The sequence below is a fragment of the Petromyzon marinus genome, unplaced genomic scaffold, assembly GCF_048934315.1.
Source record: "Petromyzon marinus isolate PM22_M1 ecotype Great Lakes invasive population unplaced genomic scaffold, UKy_Petmar_22M1.pri1.0 PM_Scaffold_57, whole genome shotgun sequence".
Taxonomy (NCBI): domain Eukaryota; kingdom Metazoa; phylum Chordata; class Hyperoartia; order Petromyzontiformes; family Petromyzontidae; genus Petromyzon; species Petromyzon marinus.
In genome coordinates this window covers 193,148-206,220 of record NW_027423579.1, presented here as the reverse complement: position 1 = coordinate 206,220, position 13,073 = coordinate 193,148, and the positions used below count along the sequence as shown (strand labels likewise).

General features: G+C 46.3%; 5 non-coding genes across 5 annotated transcripts; all 5 read right to left on the bottom strand.

Annotated features, from left to right (window-relative positions):
- Window positions 1–581: 581 nt before the first annotated feature.
- On the bottom strand, window positions 582–654 carry TRNAV-AAC (transfer RNA valine (anticodon AAC)). Its single transcript has one exon. It is a non-coding gene; the product is annotated as a tRNA-Val (tRNA).
- A 361-nt stretch (window positions 655–1,015) lies between these two features.
- TRNAV-AAC (transfer RNA valine (anticodon AAC)) lies at window positions 1,016–1,088 on the bottom strand. Its single transcript has one exon. It is a non-coding gene; the product is annotated as a tRNA-Val (tRNA).
- A 522-nt stretch (window positions 1,089–1,610) lies between these two features.
- On the bottom strand, window positions 1,611–1,683 carry TRNAV-CAC (transfer RNA valine (anticodon CAC)). Its single transcript has one exon. It is a non-coding gene; the product is annotated as a tRNA-Val (tRNA).
- Window positions 1,684–4,434: 2,751 nt separating this feature from the next.
- TRNAV-AAC (transfer RNA valine (anticodon AAC)) lies at window positions 4,435–4,507 on the bottom strand. The gene has a single exon. It is a non-coding gene; the product is annotated as a tRNA-Val (tRNA).
- A 2,789-nt stretch (window positions 4,508–7,296) lies between these two features.
- Window positions 7,297–7,369, bottom strand: TRNAV-AAC (transfer RNA valine (anticodon AAC)). Its single transcript has one exon. It is a non-coding gene; the product is annotated as a tRNA-Val (tRNA).
- Between the last annotated feature and the right edge of the window lie 5,704 nt (window positions 7,370–13,073).

The window sequence follows — 13,073 nt, the reverse complement described above, 5'->3', positions numbered from 1 at the left end:
GCGAGCATAATTCGTTCCAGAGACGTGCGTGTAATCCAAAGCACTCGTATATCAAAGCACTCGTATATCAGTTGTGATCACGTGACGCTCGGCAGACAAAGCATATACGTACTACTCGTATTGCAAGACTTCACTCGTTTATCAAAATGTTTCCACCCGGTTTCAAACCAGTGACCTTTCGCGTGTTAGGCGAACATTATGACCACTACACTACGGAAACTGCTTGAAGAGCATGTAACGTAGCAACAGATTTCACTGAAATAAGTCGAAACGAACAATGACACATAATTAAATCATCAAGTTCATGACGGCACATTTTACCTCCACTTTAAATAAAATGCTAATTTATTTTGTAAAACATAAAATATGTCCGCCCGGTTTCGAACCGGGGACCTTTCGCGTGTTAGGCGAACGTGATAACCACTACAATACAGAAACTGCTCGTCAAACTAGTGAAGTTACAACACACTTCTCTGCCATAGGCCTATGCCAACAATGAAGAATCATGAATTCATCATCTTCATGAAAGCACATTTTCCGTCGAATTAAAAAAATATACGATTTTTTTGTTATACTTTAAATGTTTCCACCCGGTTTCAAACCGGGGACCTTTCGCGTGTTAGGCGAACGTGATAACCACTACACTACGGAAACTGCTAGTCAAACTTGTGAAGTTGCAACACACTTCACTGGTATAGGCCTATGCCAACAATGAAGAATCATGAATTCATCATCTTCATGAAAGCACATTTTCCGTCGAATTAAAAAAATATACGATTTTTTTGTTATACTTTAAATGTTTCCACCCGGTTTCAAACCGGGGACCTTTCGCGTGTTAGGCGAACGTGATAACTTCTAAACTACGGAAACTGCTTGAAGAATGTGTAACGTAGCAACATATTTCACTGAAATAAGTCGAAATGAACAATGTAAAATCATTCAATCATTAAGTTCATGAAGGCATATTTTACGTCCACTTTAAATATAATGCTAATTTATTTTGTAAAATCTAAAATGTTTCCGCCCGGTTTCGAACCGGGGACCTTTCGCGTGTTAGGCGAACGTGATAACCACTACACTACGGAAACTGCTTGTCAAACTTGTGAAGTTACAACACACTTCACTACCATAGGCCTATGCCAACAATGAAGAATCATGAAATCATCATCTTCATAAGGGCACATTTTATCTGCACTTTAAATAAAACACGAATTTTTATGGTTATACATAAAATGATAATAATATTATGCACTGTCCTTGAATTTGATTGGTCCACACCCGAGACGGCTTTTCTTAGAGCCTAGTCTCACATGGTGTTGGACCAGAAGACGCCAAAAGGCGTACAACTCAAAAAACAGCGCACTATCAGAGTATTGCGGGCTCGGGGTGAGCATTTACAGGGAGGTTTCGAACCGGTGACCTTTCGCGTGTTAGGCGAACATGATAACCACTACACTACAGAAACTGCTTGAAAAACATGCAACGTAGCAACATATTTCACTGAAATGAGTCGAAACGAACAATGTCAAATCATTAAATCATCAAGTTCATGAAGGCATATTTTACGTCCACTTTAAATAAAATGCTAATTTATTTTGTAAAACATAAAATGTTTCCGCCCGGTTTCGAACCAGGGACCTTTCGCGTGTGAGGCGAACGTGATAACCACTACACTACGGAAACTGCTTGTCAAACTTAAGAAGTTGCAACACACTTCACTGCCATAGGCCTATGCCAACAATGACGAATCATGAAATCATCATCTTCATAAGGGCACATTTTACCTGCACTTTAAATAAAACACCAATTTTTATGGTTATACATAAAATGTTTCCACACGGTTTCAAACCAGGGACCTTTCACATGTTATGCCAACGTGATAACCGCTACACTACGGACACCGCTTGCATCCCTGTGCTGTAGCTACATAGTTGAACGACATGAGCCTATTCCAACTACGTTAATCACAAAAAGATAATCTTCACAAGCGCAAATTTGAAGTGCACTTCAATTAAAAAAACACAAATTTGTCTTGTTACAAATAAAATGTTTCCTTATCGCTTCACACGGGGCAATATAGAGCGTGTCTCGGGAAATCCAAATCGCAAAGTTAAAGTCTTTATAGTTTTGAACTCAGCACCGATTTTCATCGGATCTTCAATGGTATAAACATGTAGGCCAGCATGGGACGTAGCCGCAGTTGGTTTTATTTATTTTTTTACGTGAAAATCCGTGAGCTGATTAAGAATCGCAGTGCAAATCGATCACGGAGGTTCGTTTCGTTATTTTTTTCTTTTCACGGGCGCCGGACGTGCTGTTTCATGTTGCCCTCTTGGCGGGCATGTGGAGTAACGACTACAACGTCTTCAACGCGTGGTTACGCCTGCCGTCTGGTAGACGTGCACAGCTACAGGCCACCAACAAAAACAACAATCGCCACTCGCTACTAAGTGGCGGTGATATCACCACGGCTGTCGTGCCAGGCTATGTGCACGTTAAGGCCACGTGAAGTGTCGAAAGGCCCGCCGACAAGAGGTCACGGGGGCAGACCCAACAACAGGTGCCGCATGAGTCGACTGACCGAGATGACCGGCCGATGCACCACCTGTGCGCCCCTTTACGGGTGCCAACTTATAGCGTAGGCCCAGCGTTGGCCGTCAACCACATTGCCGCTGGCAGGGAGGTGCTCATCGCCCGTGCATTCCCAGTCGCCGTTCGCCCGAAGCACGGTTCGCCGCCTTGACACGCCTGTCAACCGCTTACCAGTGCCCCCCTATCTCTTATTACAGACCAATTCAGACCTCGTTGGTTCACCCCCGTGCCCCGTATAAATCTCAACGTTCATCCTACAAAGTCCCATCACAAGGGTAGAGTCACACACAAATGACCGCAGCCGTCCCGCGTACTGCCCTAGAGCCATACAGGTCGGGCTCTCCACACTCTTTCAAATGTCTGCTGCCTCTCGGCGTCGCTTGCTTTCGCCTTCTTTGCCGCAGGAGGTAACGCGCTGCCCCCCCCCCCCCCCCCCCACTGTCGCTGTGCTATGGCGTGGCTTGCGTGCTGGAAAATCGGATGTGGAAGTGACATGTAGCATGTGCGCATGATCTGTACCAAGAAGGTCTTAATTCCGGATCAAATTTGTCGGCTGCTACCGGGATCGCGCGACTCTTCAGAGTAAAAATAAATAAATAAAAACTGCCCCACGACTTCATGTATTTGGGCCGTACTATTTTCGTTATTGTTGCCCCATATTTAAAGGGCTGTACGCCGCATGAACCTGACAACTCAATTTGCCCGTGCAAGATTGCGGGGTAAACAATGTGAGTTGGTTGACACGGCATATGCGTTGGACCCTTCGGACAGCCGCAACAGTGCGCCAACCGCTACGATGTACCGCTTTGCGGGCACCGCACATTCGTACCGTGTAGTGGCCACTGTGTGGTGGCCACACGGTGGCGCTACAGCCATCGTGTGGCCACCACACAGACTGTAGCGCCACCGTGTGGCCACCGTGTGGCACCACTGTGTTGTGGCCACACGGTGGCGCTACAGCTACCTGTGTTGTGGCCACTCGGTAGCGCTACAGCCACTAACCCCGGGGGAGCGGGGGGGGGGTCTCACGGTCCTTAGGGCCGTCCATTAATGACGTCACGCACCTGGGGGGGGGGGTCAGACATTTGTGACGATGTGTGACGAGGGGGGGGGGTTGAGAATTGTGACGTCACATCAAAATGCGCAACTTTAAATAAATATAGACAACACGTTCTACTTATATTCTTGGTTCTTTCGGTAAAGTCACGTAGGGTCACGTCGAATAGAAACAATAAAATAATAAAATTATACTTTTATGAATCCCTGGAGTCACGAAATATTTAAATCAAAACGTTCTACTTAGTTAAATAGACTTTACATTATGAGACCTTCTTTGCCAGTAACAAGATATAGCAATAGGTTTTATCCTTTAAACTGGCACAAAAACTTACACCTTTATTCAAGGCATCAGGTTTGCAATAACCACAACACAAGCAGTCAAAATGCAAACAAAAGAGACAACTCTGATAATAATATTATGCACTGTCCTTGAATTTGATTGGTCCACACCCGAGACGGCTTTTCTTAGAGCCTAGTCTCACATGGTGTTGGACCAGAAGACGCCAAAAGGCGTACAACTCAAAAAAACAGCGCACTATCAGAGTATTGAGGGCTCGGGGTGAGCATTTACAGGGAGGTTTCGAACCGGTGACCTTTCGCGTGTTAGGCGAACATGATAACCACTACACTACAGAAACTGCTTGAAAAACATGCAACGTAGAAACATATTTCACTGAAATGAGTCGAAACGAACAATGTCAAATCATTAAATCATCAAGTTCATGAAGGCACATTTTACCTCCACTTTAAATAAAATGCTAATTTATTTTGTAAAACATAAAATGTTTCCGCCCGGTTTCGAACCAGGGACCTTTCGCGTGTTAGGCGAACGTGATAACCACTACACTACGGAAACTGCTTGTCAAACTTGTGAAGTTACAACACACTTCACTGGTATAGACTTATGCCAACAATGAAGAATCATGAAATCATCATCTTCATGAGTGCACATTTTACCTGCACTTTAAATAAAACACCAATTTTTATTGTTATACATAAAATGTTTCCACACGGTTTCAAACCAGGGACCTTTCACATGTTATGCCAACGTGATAACCGCTACACTACGGACACCGCTTACATCCCTGTGCTGTAGCAACATAGTTGAACGACATGAGCCTATTCCAACTACGTTAATCACAAAAAGATAATCTTCACAAGCGCAAATTTAAAGTGCACTTCAATTAAAAAAACACAAATTTGTCTTGTTACAAATAAAATGTTTCCGCCCATTTTCCAACTGTTTCCTTATCGCTTCACACGGGGCAATATAGAGCGTGTCTCGGGAAATCCAAATCGCAAAGTTAAAGTCTTTATAGTATTGAACTCAGCACCGATTTTCATCGGATCTTCAATGGTATAAACATGTAGGCCAGCATGGGACGTAGCCGCAGTTGGTTTTATTGATTTTTTTACGTGAAAATCCGTGAGCTGATTAAGAATCGCAGTGCAAATCGATCACGGGGTTCGTTTCGTTATTTTTTTATTTTCACCGGCGCCGGACGTGCTGTTTCATGTTGCCCTCTTGGTGGGCATGTGGAGTAACGACTACAACGTCTTCAACGCGTGGTTACGCCTGCCGTCCGGTAGACGTGCACAGCTACAGGCCACCAACAAAAACAACAATCGCCACTCGCTACTAAGTGGCGGTGATATCACCACGGCTCTCGTGCCGGGCTATGTGCACGTTAAGGCCACTTGAAATGTCGAAAGGCCCGCCGACAAGAGGTCACGGGGGGCAGACCCAACAACAGGTGCCGCATGAGTCGACTGACCGAGATGACCGGCCGATGCACCACCTGTGCGCCCCTTTACGGGTGCCAACTTATAGCATAGGCCCAGCGTTGGCCGTCAACCACATTGCCGCTGGCAGGGAGGTGCTCATCGCCCGTGCATTCCCAGTCGCCGTTCACCCGAAGCACGGCTCGCCGCCTTGACACGCCTGTCAACCGCTTACCAGTGCCCCCCCTATCTCTTATTACAGACCAACTCAGACCTCGTTGGTTCACCCCCGTGCCCCGTATAAATCTCAACGTTCATCCTACAACGTCCCATCACAAGGGTAGAGTCACAGACAAATGACCACAGCCGTCCCGCGTGCTGCCCTAGAGCCATACAGGTCGGGCTCTCCACACTCTTTCAAATGTCTGCTGCCTCTCGGCGTCGCTTGCTTTCGCCTTCTTCGCCGCAGGAGGTAACGCGCTGCCCCCCACCCCTCCCCCCACTGTCGCTGTGCTATGGCGTGGCTTGCGTGCTGGAAAATCGGATGTGGAAGTGACATGTAGCATGTGCGCATGATCTGTACCGAGAACGTCTTAATTCCGGATCAAATTTGTCGGCTGCTCCCGGGATCGCGTGACTCTTCAGAGTAAAAAATAAATAAAATCTGTCCCACGACTTCATGTATTTGGGCCGTACAATTTTCGTTATTGTTGCCCCGTATTTAAAGGGCTGTACGCCGCATGAACCTGACAACTCAATTTGCCCGTGCAAGATTGCGGGGTAAACAATGTGAGTTGGTTGACACGGCATATGCGTTGGACCCTTCGGACAGCCGCAACAGTGCGCCAACCGCTACGATGTACCGCTTTGCGGGCACCGCACATTCGTACCGTGTAGTGGCCACTGTGTGGTGGCCACACGGTGGCGCTACAGCCATCGTGTGGCCACCACACAGACTGTAGCGCCACCGTGTGGCCATCACACCGTGGCGTTACACGGTGGCTGTAGCGCCACTGTGTAGTGGCCACACGGTGGCGCTACAGCCACCTGTGTTATGGCCACTCGGTAGCGCTACAGCCACTAACCCCGGGGGAGGGGGGGGGGTCTCACGGTCCCTAGGGGCCGTCCATAAATGACGTCATTCACCTGGGGGGGGGGGTCAGACATTTGTGACGATGTGTGACGAGGGGGGGGGGTTGAGAATTGTGACGTCACATCAAAATGCGCAACTTTAAATAAATATAGACAACACGTTCTACTTATATTCTTGGTTCTTTCGGTAAAGTCACGTAGGGTCACGTCGAATAGAAACAATAAAATGATTAAATTATACTTTTATGAATCCCTGCAGTCACGAAAGCTTTAAATCAAAACGTTCTACTTAGTTAAATAGACTTTACATTATGAGACCTCCTTTGCCAGTAACAAGATATAGCAATAGGTTTTATCCTTTAAACTGGCACAAAAACTGACACCTTTATTCAAGGCATCAGGTTTGCAATAACCACAACACAAGCAGTCAAAATGCAAACAAAAGAGACAACTCTGATAATAATATGCACTGTCCTTGAATTTGATTGGTCCACACCCGAGACGGCTTTTACTTAGAGCCCTTTAGTCTCTCCACTGGTGTTGGACCAGAGACGCCAAAAGGCGTACAACTCAAAAACAGCGCACTATCAGAGTATTGAGGGCTCGGTGTGAGCATTTACAGGGAGGTTTCGAACCGGTGACCTTTCGCGTGTTAGGCGAACATGATAACCACTACACTACAGAAGCTGCTTGAAAAACATGTAACGTAGCAACATATTTCACTAAAATAAGTCGAAACGAACAATGTAAAATCATTCAATCATCAAGTTCATGAAGGCACATTTTACATCCACTTCAAATAAAATGCTAATTTATTTTGTGAAACATAAATGTTTCCGCCCGGTTTCGAACCGGGGACCTTTCGCGTGTTAGGCGAACGTGATAACCACTACACTACGGAAACTGCTTGTCAAACTTGTGAGGTTGCAACACACTTCACTGGCATAGGGCTATGCCAACAATGAAGAATCATGAAATCATCATCTTCATGAAGGCACATTTTACTTGCACTTTAAATAAAACACGAATTTTTATGGTTATACATAAAATGTTTCCAAACGATTTCAAACCAGGGACCTTCCACGTGTTATGCCAACGTGATAACCGCTACACTACGGACACCGCTTGCATCCCTGTGCTGTAGCAACAAAGTTTAACGACATGAGTCTATTCCAACTACGTTAATCACAAAAAGATAATCTTCACAAGCGCAAATTTGAAGTGCACTTCAATGAAAAAAAAACTAATTTGTCTGGTTACAAAAAAAATGTTTCCGACTTGATTTGAAGCTTTCGTTACTGCAGGGATTACTCTTTGTATTTTTCGGTCAAGTCACGTATAAATAAGAAATAATAAAATAACATAATAGCGTACGACGTTTCGGTTGCAACACAAGCAGCCATCATCAGGTACAGAAGAGCTAAATAATGAGAGAGGGGAGACACATAACCTCAGATGTATATACAGACACCCAAGTAAGGGGAACTAACACAGATACAACAGGGGACAACAGACAAACAGGGTTTAGCAAAATTTTTGGAAACCATGTAAAGCAACACAGACGGTCGGTCAAAACACAATTAACGAATAGTCCGGCATAACATAAAGTTTCCAAAAATGTTGCTAAACCCTGTTTGTCTGGTATGCTTCTCTCTCTGTGTCCCCTGTTGTATCCGTGTCAACTCCCCCTACTTGGGTGTCTGTATATACATCTGAGGTTATGTGTCTCCCCTCTCTCATAATTTAGCTCTTCTGTACCTGATGATGGCTGCTTGTGTTGCAACCGAAACGTCGTACGCTATTCTGTTATTTTATTATTTCTTATTTATACGTGACTTGACCGTAAAAAAAGAGTAAAATGTTTCTGCCCATTTTCGAACTTTTTCCTTATCTCTTCACACGGGGCAATATAGAGCGTCTTCTTTGGTTCTTTCGGTAAAGTCACGTAGAATGAAAATAAAATAATAAATTAATAAAAAACGCAATAAAATTTTCTCGGGAAATCCAAATCGCAAAGTTAAGGTCTTCATAGTATTGAATTCAGCACCGATTTTCATCGGATCTTCAATGGTATAAACATGTAGGCCAGCATGGGACGTAGCCGCAGTTGGTTTTATTTATTTTTTTACGTGAAAATCCGTGAGCTGATTAAGAATCGCAGTGCAAATCGATCACGGAGGTTCGTTTCGTTATTTTTTTATTTTCACGGGCGCCGGACGTGCTGTTTCATGTTGCCCTCTTGGTGGGCATGTGGAGTAACGACTACAACGTCTTCAACGCGTGGTTAAGCCTGCCGTCTGGTAGACGTGCACAGCTACAGGCCACCAACAAAAACAACAATCGCCACTCGCTACTAAGTGGCGGTGATATCACCACGGCTCTCGTGCCGGGCTATGTGCACGTTAAGGCCACGTGAAGTGTCGAAAGGCCCGCCGACAAGAGGTCACGGGGGCAGACCCAACAACAGGTGCCGCATGAGTCGACTGACCGAGATGACCGGCCGATGCACCACCTGTGCGCCCCTTTACGGGTGCCAACTTATAGCGTAGGCCCAGCGTTGGCCGTCAACCACATTGCCGCTGGCAGGGAGGTGCTCATCGCCCGTGCATTCCCAGTCGCCGTTCGCCCGAAGCACGGCTCGCCGCCTTGACACGCCTGTCAACCGCTTACCAGTGCCCCCCCTATCTCTTATTACAGACCAATTCAGACCTCGTTGGTTCACCCCCGTGCCCCGTATAAATCTCAACGTTCATCCTACAACGTCCCATCACAAGGGTAGAGTCACAGACAAATGACCGCAGCCGTCCCGCGTGCTGCCCTAGAGCCATACAGGTCGGGCTCTCCACACTCTTTCAAATGTCTGCTGCCTCTCGGCGTCGCTTGCTTTCGCCTTCTTCGCCGCAGGGGGTAACGCGCTGCCCCCCACCCCTCCCCCCACCGTCGCTGTGCTATGGCGTGGCTTGCGTGCTGGAAAATCGGATGTGGAAGTGACATGTAGCATGTGCGCATGATCTGTACCGAGAACGTCTTAATTCCGGATCAAATTTGTCGGCTGCTAGCGGGATCGCGCGACTCTTCAGAGTAAAAATAAATAAATAAAATCTGTCCCACGACTTCATGTATTTGGGCCGTACGATTTTCGTACGGCCATCTGTGTGGTGGCCACACGGTGGCTGTAGCGCCACCGTGGTGGCCACACGGTGGCTGTAGCGCCACCGTGTGGCCACCGCGTGGCACCACTTTGTAGTGGCCACACGGTGGCGCTACAGCCACTAACCCCGGGGGAGCGGGGGGTCTCACGGTCCTTAGGGGCCGTCCATAAATGACGTCATGCACCTGGGAAGGGGGGGGGGTCAGACATTTGTGACGATGTGTGACGAGGGGGGGGGGTGAGAAATGTGACGTCACATCAAAATGTGCAACTTTAAATAAATATAGACAACACGTTCTACTTATATTCTTGGTTCTTTCGGTAAAGTCACTTAGAGTCATGTCGAATAGAAACAATACAATAATACAATTATACTTTTATGAATCCCTGCAGTCAGGAAAGCTTTAAATCAAAACGTTCTACTTAGTTAAATAGACTTTTTAAACACAGCGTTTACAGAAAGCAAACGCACACTTATACCTATCTGAATGCAGATTCGCATCATCATCATCCAGCTCAGAAATCATCTCTTATCAAGACGCTCATACATCGTGGGCTCACATGACATTGACTTCTCCAAGACGGAGGTTCTTTGCAAACCAACCGGCTACCATGAGAGATTCGTTCATGAGGCCATTCACATATGCACAGAGACAATTTCAACCGAGAAGATGGATTCTGGCTTAGTAACCATTGGAAAGATGTTTTAAACCTTTTCTGTTCTTAATTAATTGTATTTTACGATGACCTTCAGACCGCAGCTCTTTCGCCAGCATTAACTCTTAATACCTCTCACACCACGGTTAATGGTATGGTTTACAACATGGAGTATAACAGCGCCTCGCAGCTGTCTCTCTCCCCCTCCTCTGTTCCGACCATGGATGAACTCGTCCGTCTGAACGGGGCCCGTAGCTATCCGTGTTGCTAAAGTTGAGGGTAAGAATCCACCCATTTTTTCGCCATATAGCATTGTGATATATAACGACTTATTGTTGGTAGCTTAGCTGATTGGAGAATATAGAGTTTATTGATAACATTAAGGTATATTCTTAGTTTTTTCGGTAAAGTCACGTTGTTGTTTCTCTTCAACGTGACTTTACCGAAAAAACTAAGAATATGAATTACTGCAGTCACGAAAGCTTTAAATCAAAATTTAAAACATTAAGGTAATTTATATTTTAGTTTTTTATTGGTTCACTATATAGTACTGTGAATAGCTCAGATGTGTAGGCCTTGACTTCAACATAGTCATTTCTGTGACCAGTCACTAGCTAATCACTCAGTTATTTCAATGCTAAATTCGCCTAGTTATTTCAATGCTAAATTCTCCTGTTTGATTTGTACTAAGTGCCTCGGTGAATGTGTATGCTCTGACTTTAACGTAGCTATTTCTGTGACCAGTTACAAGCTAATCACTCAGATATTTCAATGCTAAATTCTATGCTAATTCCTTTGTCAAGGGGTGCCTCTGCGGATGTGTATGCTTTAACTTAGCTATTTCAATGCTAAATTCTATGCTAATTCCTTTGTCAAGGGGTGCCTCTGCGGATGTGTATGTTTTAACATAGCTATTTCTCTGACCAGTCACAAGCTAATCACTCAGCCATTTCAATGCTAAATTATATGCTAATTCCTTTGTCAAGGCGCTTTGTTTCCTCTCACACAGCTTAAAGGCCGTGATCTGAACGTGGCTCTTTCACTCCAGCGCTGTCCTACCAGACAGTCTCGTCCCTTCACCTGATGAAGGCCGCTTGTGTTGTGGCCGAAACGTCGTGAGAATATTATTGTGTTATTTTATTTTATCAATTTATTATTTTATTCTCATTCTACGTGACTTTACCGAAAGAACCAAAGAAGATAAGTAGAACGTGTTGTCTATATTTATTTAAAGTTGCGCATTTTGATGTGACGTCACATTTCTCAACACCCCCCCCCCCCTCGTCACACATCGTCACAAATGTTTGACCTCCCCTCCCCCCCAGGTGCGCGACGTCATTTATGGACGGCCCCTAAGTTCACTTCTCCACTGCTATTTTCATAACTGTTATTTTTAAAAAATTGGGCAATTCCCACTGAGTTTGACTCTCTTACAAATCCAGGTTCATTGAAAACACAAAGGTACATACAGCAATCCAATACAATCATTCTCAGCTGCGTACACTGCTATTCCCATCGCAAAGATCACTGAGCACCTAACCGGCCAACTTACACTGCGGTCATGCAATCAATATGAAGTCTTGTTTAATAACGTACTGCACCTTGAACACAATTATTGTACTAAACTTTAAACCCACAACATAAATACTGCAATACTCACAGATACAAACCCACGTTCCCTGAACCACACGGAACGTCCACTGGGCACCAAGAGGCTCCCCTCGGACCCCACCAAAGTTGCCCCGGGCCCAACCGGACGACCCCTGGGCCCTTACGAACGTCCCGTGGGTCACGCCGAGCATCCACTCGACCCCACTAAACGTCCCCTGAACCCCAACTTTGCCTTCACGTCCCCTTCATCCTCATTACCATCACCGCCATAACCACCATCACCGAGGAATGGCAATAGCCCCAACTGAAACAGACGATATCATCATCACCACCACCGGCAAATAATTGACGTGGCCTCCGACTCCTGTTTCGTCTCTCTCACCATCATCTGGCGCGGGGGAGACTCGGAACAAATCTTGGCAGATCAATGTTCACGTCCCGTGCCAGTCGCACCCTTTCACACAGCTCCTGTCCCACACCTATCGCCTGGAGACTTCCATATTTCACTGCCAACAGCGCACCATCGTCATCGTCATTACCCCTGGTGGCCTTTACAGACTGTTGGGCCAAATGCTGTTGGCAAGCACTTATGAAGCCCGGCACGGCACACGAGATTGTGGGTTGCCAGCTCCACGCATGCCTAGCCACCTTTGACTCACCGGTCCTGATGCTTTATACACACTGCACCAGGTTCTCGTTCAAGGCTGAGTCGACCTACGGGAGGCCCAGGACCGGTTTAGATAATCGTCACTGGTGTTGGTGGTCGTGGGAGGAAATCGAACTTAGGCCTCTGCCAGGATCATATGCAGCGTAGTGCTAACCACTGTGCCACCAATCCCCACTGTCTTATACACGCTCTACAGTAGTCTACACATCCACAATCTCCTCACCACCTCACCACAAACTCAACTCACCACACACCGCCTCACAACAGCTGCCATTCGCCACCAAGTGGAGGTCACGACTACACGGTGCATGTGCCAGGCCATGTGCACTCCAGGTCCATGTGAAGTGTCAAAGGCTTGGTGACAGGCCATGGGACAGACCCAGGTGCCATGGGTGGACTGAGATGACCGGCAGATGCAGCAGCTGTGGCCCTTACTGTGCCAACTTGCTGCATTTTAGCCGCATGGTGCTCCACTCGTTGTCACTGGTCTGCCCTTCGCTGTTGCTGGAGGGCGACTGCCCC